The sequence below is a fragment of the Chinchilla lanigera genome, unplaced genomic scaffold, assembly GCF_000276665.1.
Source record: "Chinchilla lanigera isolate Chin_1 unplaced genomic scaffold, ChiLan1.0 scaffold00194, whole genome shotgun sequence".
NCBI classification, from domain to species: Eukaryota; Metazoa; Chordata; class Mammalia; order Rodentia; family Chinchillidae; genus Chinchilla; species Chinchilla lanigera.
The window spans coordinates 231,604-251,035 of record NW_004955595.1 but is presented as its reverse complement, the minus strand read 5'-3'; the positions used below and the strand labels follow the sequence as shown (position 1 = coordinate 251,035).

General features: G+C 37.8%; 1 long non-coding RNA gene across 1 annotated transcript in view; it reads right to left on the bottom strand.

The window, feature by feature from the left end:
- LOC106147610 overlaps nt 1-18,267 on the bottom strand; it is a 105,437-nt gene extending 87,170 nt beyond the window's left edge. Inside the window, exons 1-2 of the long non-coding RNA XR_001232545.1 lie at nt 18,144-18,267; nt 8,961-9,026 (exon numbers count right to left, since the gene is read on the bottom strand). This is a non-coding gene — a long non-coding RNA (uncharacterized LOC106147610). The remainder of the gene's footprint in view (nt 1-8,960; nt 9,027-18,143) is intronic.
- Between the last annotated feature and the right edge of the window lie 1,165 nt (nt 18,268-19,432).

Sequence of the window (19,432 nt, the reverse complement as noted above, 5' to 3'; positions counted from 1 at the left end):
TCACTGAAAGAAAAATGACCTCTTTAATAAATAGTGCTGGAAAAACTGGCTTTGCCACATGCCAAAGACTGAAATTAGATCCATGTCTATTACCATACACCAAACTAAAGTCCAAATGGACTAAAGATCTAAATATTAAAACAGAAACACTAAATCTACTAGAAAAGAAAGTAAGTAAGAATGTTGAAGACATAGGGGTAGGCACAGAGTTCATGAAAAAAAAAAAAAAAACCAAACTGCATGGGAAATACTTCAAAGAATTAAAAACTGAGATCTCATCTTATTGAAAAGTTTTTGCACATCTAAAGGAATCACTAACATAGTAAAAAGAAAACCCACAAATTGGGAAAAAAATCTAGCCAACTGTATCTCAGACAAAGGAATTATATGTAGAATATATAAAGAATTTTAAAAAATCAGACTTCCCCAAATTCAAAGAGTCAATCCAAAAATAGGCATCTGAAATGAATACACAATTCTCTGATAAAGAAATGCAAATGGCAAATAAATAAATGAAAACATGTTCAACATCATTAGTCATTCGATAAATGAAAGTTAAGACAACAATAAGATTCCATCTCACCCGAGAAAGAATGGCTATCATCAAGAAATCAACCAATAACAAATGCTGAAGGAGTTGTGGGGAAAAAGGACCCCTTCCCCACTCTCGGTGGAAATGTAGACTGGTGCAACCACTGAGGAGATCAGTCTGGAGATTCCTCAGTAAACTAGGATTAAAGGTCCCGTTCATCCAGCTGTTTCCCTTTAGGGTATTTTTCCAGAAGAACTAAAAACATCATGTGTACCCATGTTTATAGCAGCACAATTTGTAATAGTTAAATCGTGGAAACAACCCAAATGCCCATCAACTGAGGAATGGATAAAAAAGATGTGGTATTTTATATAATGGAATATTACTCAGCTATAAAGAAAGATAAGCTCAAAGCTTTTATACGTAAGTGGATGCCTCTAGAGACCATACTCATAAGTAAAATAAATCAGAGTCACATGTGTAAACACTGTATTGTCTTCCCAGCATAAGAACCTGAAAGTATAAATAAAATCTAAAAGGCACAATAGACATTGTGAAAGATAAAGAAACTGCTCAAAAGGAAAGAACAACTGGGATGAGGGAAAAGAGAAAAGAAAGAAAGAAGGGAAAATACAAATTTATATATACACAAGATAGCTAAGATAATTGTACTACTAATTTCTATTGCTTTATTGAAAAGAATAGTTAATATTTAATTGTTTGATCTATCTTACATGTCTATATTTGTTTATCTGAGTAACCAATTTGAAGATAACAATATGTAGTACAACAAGCATTATTAGTTTCCTATCACTTTGTCTGAAATTCTGTATTGCTTTTATTGTTTTTGTGTTGTTTTATTTCTGTCTGTATGTTAGTTAATATGTTTGGGGTTTTTACCTTTAAGATTAAAAAAGAGAAATTTACAATGGCACTAACTTTCAGTTATGCAGGTGTAGGAAGTTCTGGTGTGCTACCACATAGTAGAGTTACTATGGACAATATGAATGTACTGAGTATTTCAAAAAGTTAGAAATATGGGTTTTTATATTGTTCACCATAAAGAAATGATAAATGTCTGAGGAAATAGGTTTAATCTGATTTAAATTACATGTAATCTGCACATATATTAAAACATCACATGGTACTCAATTAATGTGTAAAACTTTTATGTTTTTGTATGTCAGTTAAAATAATTTTTTAGAAAGTTACTTAGTTTCAGTTCCTGATAAGAAATATGGACAAATCTATACCATTATGATTTATTTGTCAACAATAGCACCTTGTTTGCTTTGATTCGAGTGAAACAGGGTCACTAAATGTAAAGACCCCTGGTGAATTATGGAACATAGACTGGAAGAACACAGCTAAAATCTTCAAGGACTGGAAATAGGAATTAAAACACCCACAATACTTTCCAAATTATCATTCTACCCATCTCTCTATTCCCGGCGTGCTCTCTCCCTCTCTCTCGCTCTCTCCCCCTCTCTCCCCCTCTCTCTCCCTTTCCCTCTCTCTCTCTCTCTCTCTCTCTCTCTCTCTCTCTCTCTCTCTCTCTCTCACTTTAAGATATTTCTCCATTCAAAGACATTGGAAATAAAATATGGTGACAAGCTACATCCAGATATTAAGGTGACTTGTTAATCTACCTAAAGGCAGGCCAAATTTTAGAGTATCTTTCAAATTCACAAGACTCTGTCAGGATGCCGAGATGCTGAGAAGGGGAATACCTGGGTCAAATGAAATTTGTAATTTAAAATTTTTGAGGAATCACAATACAGATTTCCGCAGTGGTTGTAATGGTTTACATTTCCAACAGCAGTACAGCAATGTTTCTTTTTCCCTGCAGCCTTGCCAGCATTTATTATTTTATTTCATGAAGGTCCTTCGGTCTGTGGTAACATGGCATCTCAGCATTGTTTAAATTTGCATTTCTCTAATGGCCAATGATGCTGAGACTTTCTTAATATATTTATTAGCCATTTGTATTTCATCTTCAGTGACTTACGTGTTCATTTCACTTGCTCGTGTTCTGATTGGGTCTTTTATTTTTGTGGGTCTAATTTTTCTTTGGACTTCTTCAGATATATACTAGTCCTCTGAGTAATAGCTGGAAAAGAATTTTTTCCCATTCTGTATCTTTTCATTCTGTTGATACTTTCTGTTATTGTGCAGAAGCTTTTAAATTTCATATGATCCCATTTGTTCACTTTCAGAACTATTCCCTGTACAACTAGATTCTATTCAGAAACTCGTTGCCTGTACCTATGACTTCAAGGGTTTTACCTAATTAATCATGCAGTAGGTTAAGTGTTTCCATTTTAACACGTCTTTGATCCATTTGATTTTAGCTTTGTGAATGTTGATAGATACGGTTCTAGAGTCAGTCTTCTCCATGTGGATGGCACATTTTCCCAACACAGTTTATTAATGATACTATCTTTCCTCCAGGGTATGTTTTTGCCTTTTATCAGAGACCAAATAGCTGAATGTTCTTGAAGTTGTTTCTGCATCCTCTATTCTGTTTCATTGATCCACATTTTTGTCCCATTACAATGCTGTTTTTATTACTTTAGCTTTGTAATATATCTTCAAGTCTGGGATTAAGATGCTTCCAGCTTTGCTCTTATTACCCAGGATTGTTTTTGGATTTCTCAATATCTTCTGATTCTATATGAATTTTAAGAGGTTTTCTCCAGTTCTATAAAGATGATTTGGTTTGTGTTAAATGCATATATATATTTTGGAAGTACATTACAGCAATTTTGACTATATTGGCTCTGTCTATCCAGAATATCTTTGTATTTTCTGATGTTCTTTGATTTCTTTGTCTGAGTGATGAAGTTGGACATTTTTCATTATTTTTTTCTCAGTGGGTTATTACTGTGCAGAAATTCTTTTGATTTTTTGGTTAATTTTGTATCCTGCTACAATACTGGTTTGGTTACTAATTCAAATATTCTTTTGTGAATTTTGGGCGATCTTTTATGTAGAGGGTCATACTATCTGCTACTAGTTATAATTGACTTCTTCCTTTCTTCTACATTTTCTTTCTTTTTTATTTCCTATGTTTCTTTCTTTCATTCATCTAATTGCTCTCACAAATGTTTTGAATATTGTGGTGAATAAGAGTGTTGTAGTGGACAACACTGTCTTATCTCTTATTTTGGAGAGAAAGCTTTCTTCACTTAATATGATGTTAGCAGTAGATTTGTCATAAATGGCTATTATCAGATTGAAATAGAGTCGGTAGCTATTTTCTTCAGTGTTTTTATCATGAAAGGATGTTGGATTCTGTCAAAGGGCTTTTCTTCATCTATTGAGATGATCATGTGATTTTTGCCCTTGTTTCCTTATCTTGTTGAGGATTTTCACATCTATATTCATTAAAGACATTTCTCACTCATTCTCTTTTTGGATGGATCCTTGTCTGGTTTTGGAATCAGGTTAATGCTAGTTTCCAAGAATAAATTTGGGAGTACTTTTTCCCTTTCAATTTTATTAAACAGCTGGAGAAGTATCTGTGTTAGATTTCCCATTAAGTATTTGTAGAATTCAGCAATGAATCCATTCATACCTAAGCTTTTCTGAATTGACAGATTTTTCATTACTACTGTTACTGGATTATTCAAGGCATTAGGCCTTCCTGGTTCATTTCAGTAACTCATACATAGCTAAGAATGTATCCATTTCTTCTGAATTCTCCAATTTATTGGCATACAGGTTTGTGAAGTTGTTGTTAATATTTTTTTAATTTCAGCAGTGTGCATTGTGATTTCATCATTTTAATTTCTAATTGCACTGACTTGGGTTTTTTTTCTCCTAATTTTGGTTATAAAGGCTAAGAGAGGCTGGGGGTTTAGCTCAGCGGCACAGCGCCTGCCTGGCAAGCACAAGGTCGTGAGTTCGATTCCTGGTACCAGAAAAAAAAAAAAAAAAGGCTAAGGGTTTATCTATTTTGTTGATTCTTACAAAGAACCAAGTCTTCTATTCACTGATTCTTTTCATTGAAATTTTTTGGTCTCAATTTCATTTATTTCTAATTTTATCTTTACAATTTTCTTCCTGGTACCTGCTTTTGGATTTGTATTATTCCTGCTTTTCTAGAGACTTGCGGTTTATTTATTTATTTTTTTTTTTTTTAAGGATAAAAGGAGGGAAACATTAACATTGTGGTTTATTTTTATGTTATTTATTTGGGTTCAGTCTACTTTTGTGATTTGGGTATTCACAGCTATAAACTTCATTCTTAGGACTGGTTCCATTGTAGAAACTATCTATTTCTTCCTTGATTTCTTCTGTGACCCATGGCTTAACATAAGAGTGTATTGTTTAGTTTCCCTACATTTGCATAATTTCTCTGTTTTCTTTTGTCATTGATTTCTAGTTTCATCATGCTCTGATTTGATAATATATACACTATAATTTAAATTCTTTTACATTTACCTAAGCTTGCTTTATTGGCTAGTATGTAGTCTGTTTGGGGGAAAGTTTCATGTGCTACTGAGAATAATGTGTTTTCTGTTGTTGGGTGGAACACTCTGTAGATAATTATGAAGTCTGTTTGCTTGAAAGTTTTAGTCAACTCAGATATTTCTTCCTTGATGTTTTGCCTAGTTGATCTATTTGTGATAGGGTTATTGAAGATCCCCTATACAATTGTGTTTATGTTTTTGTGGTCTTTTATGTCCACTAGTCCTTGTTTTATGAAGTTAGATGCATTGTTTGTTGTACTTATGTTAATAATTGTTATCTCATCCAATACGTAGTGACCCCGTTTGCCTCTTTTGATCATTTTTTGCTTGAAGTTTACTACGTCTGAATATAGCTATACCTGCTTTTTTATGGGGTATTCCCATTGCACCAAATATTGTTTTACATCCCTTGATTTTTTAGTCTGTAAATTGCTTTTTGTGCTAAATGTGTTTCTTATACACAGCATATCTTTGGATTTTATTTATTGATCCATTCTACCAATCTGTGTCTTTTCACTGAGGAATTGAAACCAGTCACCTTGAGAGTTACTGCTGATTCCTATTGACTTATTCTTCCCACTGTTTTATTTTTGTATTGCTGATTCCCTAACTTTTCTATCTACTTAACTGTTCACCCTACATGGTGTATTCAAATGATTGCACCTTTTGTCATTGTTAGCTTTGTTGTCTCATTCTAGGATATCCTTCAAAATTTTTTGGAGTGCTGTTTGTGCGATCTTGAATTTTTTAAGGGTTCTTTATCATAAAAGCATCTCATTTTTCCATCAACTTTGAAAGATAATATTGCAGGATATATCAGCTGGGGGTAAAAACTGTTTCCTTTTAAAGCTTGAAACACTTCACACCAAGCTTTCCAGGGCTTTAGGTTTGTGTTGAAAAGCCTGTTGTAATTCTAATGGGCTGGGGCTGGGGATTTAGCTCAGTGGCAAAAGCGCCTGCCTGGCAAGTGCAAGGTTGTGAGTTTGGTTCCTGGTACCGGAGAAAAACAAAAACAAAACAAAACAAAACAAAACAAAATTCTAGTGGGTTTTCCTCTATAAATTATTCAATGCTTCTAACTGCTTTTATAATTTTGTTCTTGTGTTAGATTTTCAAGATTTTGACTATGATGATATGTGGAGAGGTTGTATTGTGATTGTGGCTATTTGGCTGTATGTCTCACTCATTGGTGTGTTAAAAATTTCCCCATTTGTAAAGTGTTCTGATATTATTTCATTAAACTGGATTTTCTAGGATTTGTACTATGCTCTGATTTTAAAATTTTTTTCACTAATTCCAATTAGTCTTCACTTAGTCTCTGTGTCATCTGGGAACCACTGGATTTTTTTTTTTTTTTTTTTTGTTGTTGTTGTTTTTCTCTGGTAATGGGAACCGAACTCACCACCTTGTGCTTGCCAGGCAGGCGCTTTGCCGCTGAGCTAAATCCCCAGACCCTTGTTTTCTTCTTTTTTTAAAGTATCTTTCATTTATTGGTCACTGAAAACAGCCTGGTCTTTCTGCTCTGACACTCTGTCCTCACATTGGTCACTTCTGATGCCCATACTTTTAACAGAATTTTTAATATCCTGAATTTCAATGTGAAAACAGAAATCCAATTTGTGTACTCTAATTCTTTTCTAAGCTGGTAATTCATATTTTGCATCATTTAGTTTAGTTTTGCTACCTTTTTCTTATTGTCTTCTGTACACTTTTGATGATCGTTATACTTGACCCAGTATCTGTTTACTTATGTCTCTTGTGAGCTTATCAAATGTCTTGTTGATTTGTTCTGGTATCTCTTCTGATATCATGTTGAATAATTTGTGTATGTGGCTTTAGATTTCTTCCCCTTTAATGCTCAATGGATCAGCTTTTGGGAGTTGGGAGTTTTGGAGGTATTTTATGGCTTGTTTCTCTAATTTTCTCTGTTGTTGTGTTTAACTGTGTGAGTTGATAACAGTGGAAAGCTTTTCTTTCTAACAAGGACACTTCTTTACTTCATTTCTAATTATCGTGGTGTCCTCTTAGCATGGGTAACTATTGGCCTTTGTCTCTGTCCCAGGAGCCATACACTTGTGTTTACTTGGGATGAGAGGTTGCAGTATATTTGGTGAAGTACTGTTTTCAAGGAATGGGCCACAGTATTATTAATGACCCCAAAACAATCCGGATAGTGGCATCTCAAAGAAACCAATAGTAACAGCTATGTGACCTCGGCTATATTAATAAAATCAGCACTAATTATAGCATGCAAACTGAGTGACTGAATATTTATAAACCCTAGAAAGTATTAATGTACCACCCTCAGCCATACAAAAAAGACCTATAATTATAGTATAAACACGAAGTCAAACCAAATATTGACTTGCAGTAAATATCTGCTAAATTAATCAACTATAACTCTATTTAAAGAAGAACAGTACTCAATCACAGTAGTACAAAATTAGCTATCTATCTAGACATTCATAAGGTGTAGTAATTATACTAGTAAAGGCAGAGGTGGTGGGGAATAGGAGAATGAAAAAAGTAAAATGTAAAAAAATTAATCAATGAAATATGAGAAGGAGGAGATAGAAGTGAGACAGTCGGCTCTATTGAAGAGCAAAAGAAAACTAATAGTGCTAGAGAACAGCCACAGGAAAGCATGAGAAAGAAAAGAAGAAAAAATAAACAGCAAAATATAGAAAATAAAAGAAAAATAAGATGGGAAAATTTTGGAAGGGTAAAGGAAGAGGATGAAAAACTAAAACAAGGAAATAAGAAAAAAATACAAGCCCTTTCCCTCTCAAAAAAAAAAATGAAGGAAAAATAAAAGAAATTTTAAAAAATAGAAATATACAAAAGGACTGAGTCAAAGAAAACTACTCCTATTTTTTTGAATGAGTGGTTTCTTTCCAAGATTTGCAGTCTTGGGTTTCAGCCAGTCACAACTTTGTCTGTCTAGCATTAGGGCCTGTGGTTTTCTGAGTTCACCGTTTGGTTACTGCCCAAGCCATGGCATGTCCTTGCTCTTGCTGGTGGATCAGTCCTCTGGTCAGGGGTTTAAGTGAACTGTGGAACTTAATTTTGACAGTCATGGGATTTTGTTGTTCCCTTCCCTCCCTGGATATTCTCTTCATCCAAGATCAGGTCAGTCGGTTAGTCCTCACCTCTGATGCCCCATGCCAAAGGGAAGCAAAATATGAAGCCAACATGGATCAGGCGGATAGTCTCACCCTTGCAAAGAGTGGCAGGCTCTACTTGCCTGGTGCAGGTTTGCTTGCTCATGTTGGGGAAGGGTCACTGAACTGTAAGTTTCTATTATTTGTAAGATCCACTCCACTTAATTTATAAATACTTCTCTGAAATCACTTTCAAACTAGTTAATGTGAGTGCCACCCATAACTCAGTAATTGTAAGAATATGTAAAAATTTGTTAATCCCATTTACTACGAGCTTGTTTGAGTGCATGAAGAAAGTATTCCATTTTTTCTCTTTCTGGATTATCTGACCAATGTCAAAACTTCTGTCTTAGTCTCCAAAACATTTTCTATGAATTATATTATTTCAATTTGGAAAACCTATATGGTCTACAACTGTTTTGCACAATTTTAGCCTTCAGATCCACACACAATCGCATGTAAATTGATTTTGCTTTTCTCTGAAAAATATTCACCTAAAAATATGGTTGTGTTACTATATTCATAGAGCTAGAATAATTTTCCATGAGTGGTTACTGTTACTAAGTTCACATAGTGTGAGTCCTCCTACTTTCACTCTATTAATTCTATTGTATAAGGTACTTTTTTCTTATTCTTGTAACACATAAATTTTCAACACAGACTAAGCCTACTCAATAATGAATACGCAGAAGACTAGAATTGGACTTTAGATAAGTACCAATAATGTGTCTGTAGAAAATTATAATATTAATGACTTGATGAATCTTGCAGTATTCATATGACCAATCCTACCTTCAGGAAGTGGTTTTGATTGTGGGATCTCAGGTTCTGTTGAATCCAATGGTACTTCTTCCAATACTACAGGGTACAAGAATATATCAGAAAATCTATGTGTATATAAGTAGGTATTAATTTTAGTTAAAGTCAGAATAGATGAGTATTATTTATATTTTATATGCTCATTGGTAATAATATCACCATACAAATATGTTTCTTCTAGCTTTTTAGAGATGTCAAGGTATCCCCAGGGAAAAGAGGTGGCTCCACAAATTTCACTGTGTGGTTTAATGTCAACATAATGTTACACATTGCTTTTACCTTATGTTCATGTAACTGTATTTTCATATTATTTAATCTAATATGAATTAACTTGTCACAAAGTGGACAAAGGGTGTAAAGATTTTAATGAGTATGGGCCACATACGTTATATAACAGTAATTTTGAAACACAAATAAAAACATTGACAAAATACCAGAATGAACAATCTCCTTCCTATCAGAACCTTACACTAATCTGAATTTCCACAGTAAAGTGATATGTTACCATTTCAATAGTGAATAAAATATGAAGGCAAAAGGCAAAAGGATAGAAACTTATGCTACTGAGAGAACTTTTTAAACATGGATGTTTGAAATGTTTTCATCATCATGTGATTTAGATTTCTTTCTTGAAAACAATATAAATATTTTTGTAAAGCTCCTCTTAACTTGTACATATTTAAAACAATTTTTGCTGTTCTATATTCTAAGAAAATCACAGCAATGGTTTAGAAATAAATTTATTAAATATAAAAATGTAAGTTCTAATTAGCATTGTTTTCATCTGAGGTAATAGGTAGCAATTTGCTGTGAGCAACATAATTTGCATAAATGATATCAGGTATTGAAAATGTATACTCTGAAATGTTTCTTTTAGATAAATCCACATTTTTCTGAGTTATTTTTTCAAATAATTCACTATGAATAATAAACGTTTAGAAATTTGTACTAGTGTTTTGAATTGCTGCATCAGCGATCACTCAAGAATAATTCAAATGGTAATAATAATGAAGTGTAACTGTTTTCTCAGTAAGTTATTCTCACTGTGAAAAACCAAAGTTGACAGATTAATGATCTTTAAATGGTTTATTTTTCTTTACTTGACAAAGTATTTCTGTAGGTGTTTAGTAACACAATTCATTTGTAGTCTGTGAAGGCACAGTAGCCCTTTTTATCAGTGGGTTCTGTATCCATGGATTTAATGAACTGTGCCTCAAAAGTATTTTTAGAAAGCATCTGCAATGAACAAGTGACTTTTTTCTTGTTATTATTCCCTAAATAATACAACATAACAACTATTTACTCTACTTCCTGATTTTATTAGGTTTTTAAATAATAGAAAGATGATTTACTGTATCCAGGGGGATATATATAGGTTATGTGTAAATACTGTGCCATTTTATGTCAGAGACTTGAGCATCTTCTGGTTCAGTACATGCAGGGATCCTGAAACGTACCTCCTGAGATACTGAGGGACGGTTTTATTTTGTTAGTAAGTATTCATATTTTGATGTTGACTGCATATGCTCAGTTGTTTTAACTGTGCATGTAAGAAAAACAAAATAGTATTCAGAGACTACTGATATCATTCTAATTTTAGTATATGCGCAGCCAAAGAGAGCAAGAGACTACTGCTAACAGAGTTCAAATTGCTAGGGTGCTTAACCCTCCACTCTTGAACCAATTTACTCCTTGCCTTTTTTAAATCAATCTAAATACTTTATATCCCTTGCATTTGTCCCATGATCCTGTGCCCATACAGCTTTCTTTACCTTGATATTTTTGAGTAAGTGCATCTGTTTTTGCTGTTCATTCACCCATGAATGTTTATTCTCTCTATTATATCAAAATCTTTCTCAGGCCTCAAAAGATAGCTCATTACATTTCACCATGTTTTGCATCTTTGGGCCTCCAAAGAATTCATTTTATACCTTATAGCTCTGATCAGTTACCCTTGTGAGCTTGTCTATCATGGCTCTCTCTTCTTATGAGTTCCTCAAGGGCAAAGATCACATTCTACTCATCGATTTCTCCGATGCCTAGCATAGTGACTCATATGACATAAACATCAATAAATGGGCTGGGCTGCATTTCCTCCCAGGAAAAAAGAAATTAAATAAATGGCTACACTGTGATTAGAATAACAGACCAGTTTGCAGTGCCACAAATCCTGCTACCAGCCACCACTGTAATAATGTTTTGCTTACATACTGCTTCTCATTTTAATCTTTAGATCCTGCACTTATAAGTAAACTATTACAAGGATTCTGGGAATTGATGTGACTGCATTTGGAAATATTCCAGGAATTTTATTGAAATAAGAGGCACCACAAGAAACTGACCAGATGTTAAACACCATGAATATGTACCCTGGGCGTCTCAATTAAGTCTTGGCAAAATATGGACAAGGGAGTAATTTTTCAAAATTGCATGTGGGATTCACATACACAAAGGCCATTATTTTCCCACTTGTACCTGAAATAATGGGGATAGGGACAGCTCTGCTTCTATATTCCCTACACACGTGTGAACAAGAATGTGAGCACAGGGACACACAAGAAGAGCTCAGTAGCTTTAGAGCTGTTTGTAATTTTTTCCTCAACCAATAATGTCATTTTCAACGTAGAGAAGCTTGCAATGTATCCAGTGAAGACACAATGGCAATGAGGTACAAATATGAAAGCGAAGGATGTCTGCTTCGTTTTGCATATTTAATCCAGCATGCAACTTAAGAAAATGTGATTCAGTAAATATAGTATTTACGTCAAAAGGAGCAAGTGAAAAGAAACTGACTTAAGGACAATTTCTTCGGTTGTGAAAGACCGTCAGATTTGGAGACAGCCAGACATGATTTTGAAGGCTACAGCAGGCACTCAGTAGCTATAGCACTTTGGAAAGTTATCTGATCATATTATTCATAAACTGTCATTTTTTCCTCAAACAATAGTAATAATAACTTCCTCAAAAGGTTACTGAGTTCATTGATATAATGGATGCTTCATTTGGCATACAGAACGTGATTGTAATTATAGATGTGGTATCCATCATATTTTACAGATTACAAAATTTGTTTATTATAAGTGATAATTCAAAATAAGGAAGACTATACATCTACTTTAATGGGATAAAGGGGGGGTAAGACTCATGTAGTAGATCTAGTCCAATCCCCAGTATTTTGTCCCTCAGTGTGCCCATTTGCTTAGTAGTGCATGAAAATTTGCAGCGCCCCTTCACACTGAGGAGGACTTCTTCTCCATCCCTTCAGGCTGACTTTGGCCATGAGTCGTTAATAAGCTACCACACTTATCCACGTGACAGCAGCTTTTACCCTGGGAGCTCTCTTATAGGTCTAAAGGCATCAGGAGAAAGACACGTGTAGGCCAACCTCTCGGCCTCATAAACATTGTGACACACACATCAAGCAGATGTACTTGTAGCTAAGTCCAGCTGGATGGAGACACTCTGGTGAAAACACAAACTGATGGAAAATAAATGATGGTTATATAGACAAAGTTTGGGTGGTTTAAGTGGCTAAAGTGAGACAGCCACAAGGGCTGAAAAGGTGGTATGGGAGTATGACTGAGGACTACAGCACTTGCTGGGCAAACTTGAGGTGCTAGGTTCTATCCTCAGCACTTCAAAGAGGTTTTATAAAGAGAAATCTATGGGGTATTCAGAGAAAAATGTACTAAGATATTGAAAACAGTCCTAAATGACTCTAAACAAAACATACAGAAGCCCATAGAACCCCCACAACTCTAGGCAATATTTAGTGGTTATGTATTCTTTCTAGAAGTTTCTTGAAATATTGTAGTGCTACCACATCATGAAGGTGAGTATGTTAGAGTACTTTTGCAATTTCCCACAAGTTACCATTCAGCAAGGTCTGGAGTCAGGAACAAGGAAAAGCTAAGTCTAACATAACATGCTGCAGATAGAGGTTCAAAGAAAAAGAACAGGAACTATCCCAACATAATTTACATGCTTCCCAGTTGTTCTTACTTCATAACTGTGAATGAGAAAAGCACATTCTTATTGACCCACCTATTTTTCCTGACCATGGCAATAACTTACACTCTCAGTAGAACAATGAGGAAAATGGAACACAAGAAATATATGCATTCCTGTAAAGCAGGAACACAATGCCATTAAAAATCCTAATTAAAATTGAACTGTAGTCCTTTCCATACATTTGCTTTTGCTTACATATAATTTGTAAGCTGAAGACAGAATGTATATGCAATTGTCTTATACACTATTTTATGCAATTTATGATAAGAATTTTATAAAGGTATTTGGTAGCTTAGTGAATATTTTTGAAACATGAGTTTATGTGCAATTTTGATTCTATAATAAAATGGCCATTTTTTCTGATCACTTGTGAGTTGCCTTTTCATATAATATTGTTGACTCCTGCATTTTGAGTTTTTTTTTTTTTTTTTTTGGTTTTTTTTTTTTTTTTTTTTTGGTTTTTCTCCGGTACCGGGAACCGAACTCACAACCTTGCACTTGCAAGGCAGGCGCTTTTGCCGCTGAGCTAAATCCCCAGCCCCTATTTTGAGTATTTTAGGTGTGTTTAAACCTTTTCTACTGCCTTTCACATTCATTAAAATGGGGCATTTGAGTCCTTTTCTTTTCCTTTAGACATTCTCCTGTGACAGTTTGCTGGTTAAAAACGCAGCTATTACCTTATGTAACCAACTTGAAAGCTGAGGAAGGCAGTTGTTATTTTTACCACAACTTTGAAGCCAAACAAGACTGAGAGAAGTTGAGAAATTTGCTTAACACTATGATCCAAATAAATTGCTTCACTTCAGGAGGACACAGAAGGCTGAAGCACACCAACACCCACACTTCACCCATGGCTGAGAAACCCTGAATCCCAGTTCCTTAAAGCAACAAAGAGTTATGACTTTCTATGATTGTATGAGTTGACTGGGAGTTTCTTCCCCTGGTCTCTGCTGGGCTCACTCGTGGTATCAAACTCAGCTGACCTGGGACTGAGCGAGGGAACTAAGACATCCTGTCCCGAGGGCCAGCTTCTAGCTGGAATGGCAGAAACAGCCAGGCTGGCCGACCTTCTACCACCCTTAACCTTCCACTCCTAAAACCCTCCCAGCACACTGAGCTCAGGATTCCGAAAGAGCAAAGGCAGATGCTGCAAGGCATCTTACATGGTTCATCTTAGTCAGCAAGTAAGCAGTGTCACATCTGAAATAATGATTTGGGCCAAATAAGTTACAAAGCCAGCCTAGGAGCCTTGCATGGGGAAAGAAATTTCAACCCTGAATGAAAGGAAGAAAAACTGTCTTTGCAAAAGGCTCTGCTCCTAAGGATATAAGATTCACTGGGAGCCATTCTTAGCCCAGCCCATCCAGCCACTAGGGGGTACTTTGATTTTAGCTGATCTGAAATTTCTCTGCCCTGGTTGCTAAAGTGAAAGCTCACAGTTTGCGGTGCTAATTGATGGGCACTTTTGGGCACAGATGATGAAGAATCTGTATGCCTGGAAGGAAGCATCTTGATTTAATGTCTTCATTAAAAAATACTGTCCTGAGTTGTGTGCTTTATTTTTTAACTGCACACTGTGCTTAGAATTCGGAAGGTCGTCAATAGTTTGCTATTGCCTGATTCCACATATTCTTCAAGGGTGATGGCTTTGAAACTTGGGAAAGGACCCTATGCTTCCATCTCTTCCAGCCCTGACTCGATTTCACCAACTGACTCAGAAAATCTGAAAATTAGGAGTCAGGAATTCCGGGCACTACCACAGAAAGCCAATGTGATTCATTAGGAACAGTTGTGCGATTACTTTGGGAACTGAAAAGGAATGAAAGAAGCTTCAGAGGAAATTGAGATGATCAAAGCCAACACGAAACAACCTCTTTCTCCAGACAAGTCCTTTGTTCCCTTCAGCTGATCTCCCACCTTGTTTATGTACAGGTCCCTATCTATCTATCTATCTATCTATCTATCTATCTATCTGTCTATATCTATCTATCTGTCTGTCTGTCTGTCTATCTATTGTTGATTCTTCTAGCATTCCTATTCCACTTCCAGGCAATAAGGCCAGGCTCCCTCTCAGAGCTGTTCAAGGGGGTCCATTTCTCACTCCAAACCCAAGGTCCCTGAGACACCTCACTGTCACAGGGAAGGAGAGGCGTGGCACTGGTGAGCCATTCCCTGTGTCCACTGGATTCTGGAAGAAAGACCAGCAAGCCTGCCTGGGTTTCTCCATGTGGGCAATGGTGGTTGAAGACCAGGAGACAGTGGATTTCCTTTTACTTTGTTGAGAAACCAGTGTCTGACGCCCAGAAATGCCCCACTGTCATGTGCACATGCCCTGTGGAAAGGACACTCTCACTCTCTCTGCTGTGTCCTATTTTATGTCACTTGTCTGTGCACTGGCCAGTCTTTGCCCACCATGTCAAGTTTCCTAAGCGCAGGCTTCTGTGTTAATTTTCTGACATCTGCAGCATGTTCACAATCCCAGTAAGCTACAGGCCTGGACTCTGTTCCACTGTGTGAGCATCAGCACCTCTAAGAGACATGGTTGTCCCTCTCTTCTCAGTCCTGGCTAGACGCCAAAGCTCCTGTGTGGTCCTCTGGGAATGAGGAAGGCGGCTGGCCTATGATCTCCCCGCCCCATACCCAACCTTCCACAGTCACGGCACAAATGGACACAAACCCCACTGGGATAATCAGGCCCTCATACACCTGTGCTGACTCTAAACAAAACTATTCCGAAGAGCTAAAAGTGAAGGACATCAGAAACATCTTGAGAGTAAAACAGCTCTAGAAAAAATCCTAAGATTTGCTAAATATCATCAATGGTGGACAAACGGGCAATAATACAGCAGAGAAGAACACGCATCGGCATTACTCATGGTGCCCATGAACATCCGGGTCTGGGGAACTGATTGCTGTGCGTCCACCTTTACACGCTCTGCCTCCGTCCTGATGCACCAAAGATCAGCTGCCCTTTACCTGCTTTCACAGCCAACTGCCTGGATCTCAGGGGATGCTGCTGGTGGGAAACTCTGCATGTGGGGAAGAGAGAAGGGAACCTTCTTGACCCAGGACCAGCAGAGTACACTGCGGGCCTCCACATCCTAAGGAAGGTGGCTCAGGCACTGAGTAGTCAGGCTGAGGTTTTGAAGGCTTTCAGCTCCGACAGCAGCAGGTACATGCACATTCTCTGGAGACCCCACGGCACAGCCAAAAGGGCTGAGCTTCTTTCACATTTTGCAAGACAACAGATGGCCCCACCATCACAATGCAAAATCGGAAGTTAAAACTGCACACATCCAGTTGAGGCCTGTGAAGGCTGCTGTGGAGCTCAGAGGGGCCCAGCCTGTGGATCTCCTGGCTTTGGTGCCACATGTGTACTCCCAGGTGGGGGCAGCGAAAGGCAGCAGAGGGCCTAAAGGGAACTCAGATGCTAGGGACAGTGAGCCTACATCACACTTCCTGTCCTGCCACTCACTAGCTGAAGACGTGAGCAGGTTGTCAGTCCTGGAAAAGGCTCAGCACCCGGGACGGAAGGCAGCAGATGCCATGAGCAGTCTACACTGCTCAGTGGGGTATATGAGGAGCCAGAGGTCAGCCATTTCCTTTTCCCAGGTTCCAGCCATATCTCTATGCTGACAGATGGGGCTGCTCTGACCCGGGAGGTCAAACTGCCCGGATAGGCCCTTCCCACTTTATTTTTTTGTTTTGTTTTGTTTTTTGTTTTTTTTTTCCAGTACCGGGAATCGAACTCATGACCTTGCGCTTGCCAGGCAGGCGCTGTGCCGCTGAGCTAAATCCCCAGCTCCTCCTTCCCACTTTGTGAAGGGGTGGGATTACTCTCTCTGGGGGGAGGAAGAGGGGTGTCCCACATTCCAAACCAGAGAAGGAACACGGACCTGTGGCTGCCGAGGCAGAAAGGCCTGCTATCCTGCAAACTGCCACCACAGTCCAGTCCCTCCATTTTGCTTGCATGCTGACAGCAAAGCACTGTGCACAGCTGCTCACAGCCTGTAGGTGGCATCAGACTTCCTCCAGCAAGCTCGTCAACTGACCCCGCTGTCCTCCCCACCCCTCCTCAGAAAGACCTGTCCAGGGTCCAGTCTGAGAGGGAAGCATGCATACCATTCTGATGTATGCACCTCCTTCTCTGTTACAGAAAAATATGAGTTATTCTCTATGAGAAGGGAAATGCAGTGCAGGGAGACGATGCCCACCCACGATGGGGGTTTGCGGCAGTAGCGTCCTCAGCGCAGTCTACGTTTCCCCTTGTAAGCTCTTCTGAGAGGAGCAGCACCATCTAAGCAGAAATTGCCCATACCTCAACTCAGGGGAGATCAAGGCCCCTTCATACATGGTTTCTTGTTTGTCTACTCAGTGTGTTGCCCACCACCCTCAGGGTGCTTATCCCCATTCCCTGGTATTTGCTTCAGAAACCCTGAGGGGGCATGGAGCTCTGGTCCTTCGGGGTGGAAATCTAAGCAGGTCACAATGCAGAACTTGCATTTTCAGCTCCTGGAGCAAATACTGAGCACCCATCTAACTAGAGCAATGGTTGTGCTACGAGCTGAGCGTATATATCATTCTCATGGGTCCTGGTGGGAAAATGTAACTGGTTAATATGGAAAAAGTGACAGGGGTGGAGTAGGTGGAGTCTAAAAGGGGTTCTTTGTCTTTATTTTTTTTCTATTGGATTAAACATACCTGTTTCAATTTTCCTAAATCCTGACTATCCATGAACATGCACCTATCATGAGCGTGAAGACACGGAATGTTTGCAACAACTCAGAAGGCTCCTCTATTCCTCTCTCAGCTAATTCTTCCCCAAAGTAAACCTCTGTTCTCAACTCCATCAAGACAGCCTAGTTTGCCTGCTTTTCCCCTTCATACATAGGGAGCAGATGTTATGTTCTCTTTTGAATGTTGTATCTTTCTGTCAGGATTAAGGCTCCCAGGTTCATGTTGTTTCATGGAACAGTAGCTTGGTTTTGTTCGTTGCTCAGTAGCATCTTATCAAATGAATGTAGTTGAAATTATTTGTTCATCCAAAGCTTAGCATAGTTTTGATTCTTTCTAGCTTGTGACTACTATAAACAAAAGTGAAATGAACCGTCTGGTACAAGTGTTCTGTTGGCTATAAACACTCACCTCTGGAGATTTTTGGTTCATGCTGTGTCTTTGTCACCTCAGGCTACTTTAACAAGGTACCAGAATGGCTTGTGTCTATCAGAGAAATTTATTTTCTTGCAATTGTTGAGGCTAAAAGTTCCAGGTCACGGTGTCAGTATGGTCAGTTTCTGCTTAAAGCTCTCTTCATGCCTTGTAAGCGGGGTTTTCTTCTTTATTTAAAAAAAAAGATACACAATTTCAAAACAAGATAATAGGAAATCAGCAATGGTTATAATACTGCATATTGTTAGCTTCATATAATGGCTGGCAGAGGGGCCCAGGGAGCTCTTCAGTTCTTCCTCTTGTAAGGGCACTACTCCCAAAGGAGAGACCACCCATGAAGAGCGAACTGCTAAGCAATTACCTCCCACAGGCTCAGCCTCTGACTAACATCGCAGTGGTAGTTTGAACTCCATATGCAAATTTTGGGGTTACACAATTCAGATCATGGAATTCCAGTCCTGCTCCTCCCTTCTTCTAATCTGCAAAATGTGCCTATTCCATTTAACACTCTTAAGTCTTACTGAATTTCAGGATGCATTCCATTATCTAAATGCCAAATCCTTACTAAGTTTTCAATGGATGAGTCTTTAGGTATAATGCCTCCTGAGGCAAATTCTTTTTCAGCTGTGAATCTGTGGAGCCATTTCCTAAATGCCATGCTGAAACAGATGCAGGACAGATATTCCTGTTCAAAAATGGAGAAATAAGAAAGACTTAAGAGGCTACATGTCCAAAACCATTTCAAGAGTTATCAAGACAAACTCCGTTACAATTTAAGTCACTAGGATGTTTCTCTTTCGTTGGATGCTCTTCCTTTCAAGCCTACTAGGGTGGCAACATCAGTAGTAATATGCTTCACCTGTTTGGCTTTGCAAGGTTATCACCCATATTCTTCTCTGGAAGAATCATCCTTGTATAATCTTGTAAGTTCCAGGTCCTCTGAAATCTTCAAACCAAAGGAATAAGCAGGCTTGCAGCATAAACCTGTATGGGTGTAGCTCTTCTGATCATCCTTGAAAGATCTGCAGGGTCATTCTCTTGTGAGGGACAACCTGTACTCAAAACATATTATATTTGTCCCAGATCTTCCATTTTCGTTAGTCCTGGCTGGCACTGCTTTTATTAGTAAAATCACATCTCTGTTCTTAGCTTCTGCTGAGATGGCTGATTGGATCAATGATTCATACTCATATTAATCTTATGAAATTATTTTTCAGCCACGACTTTACTGTTCTCTTCAGTCCATGCTTTTTCTTATTTTGCAA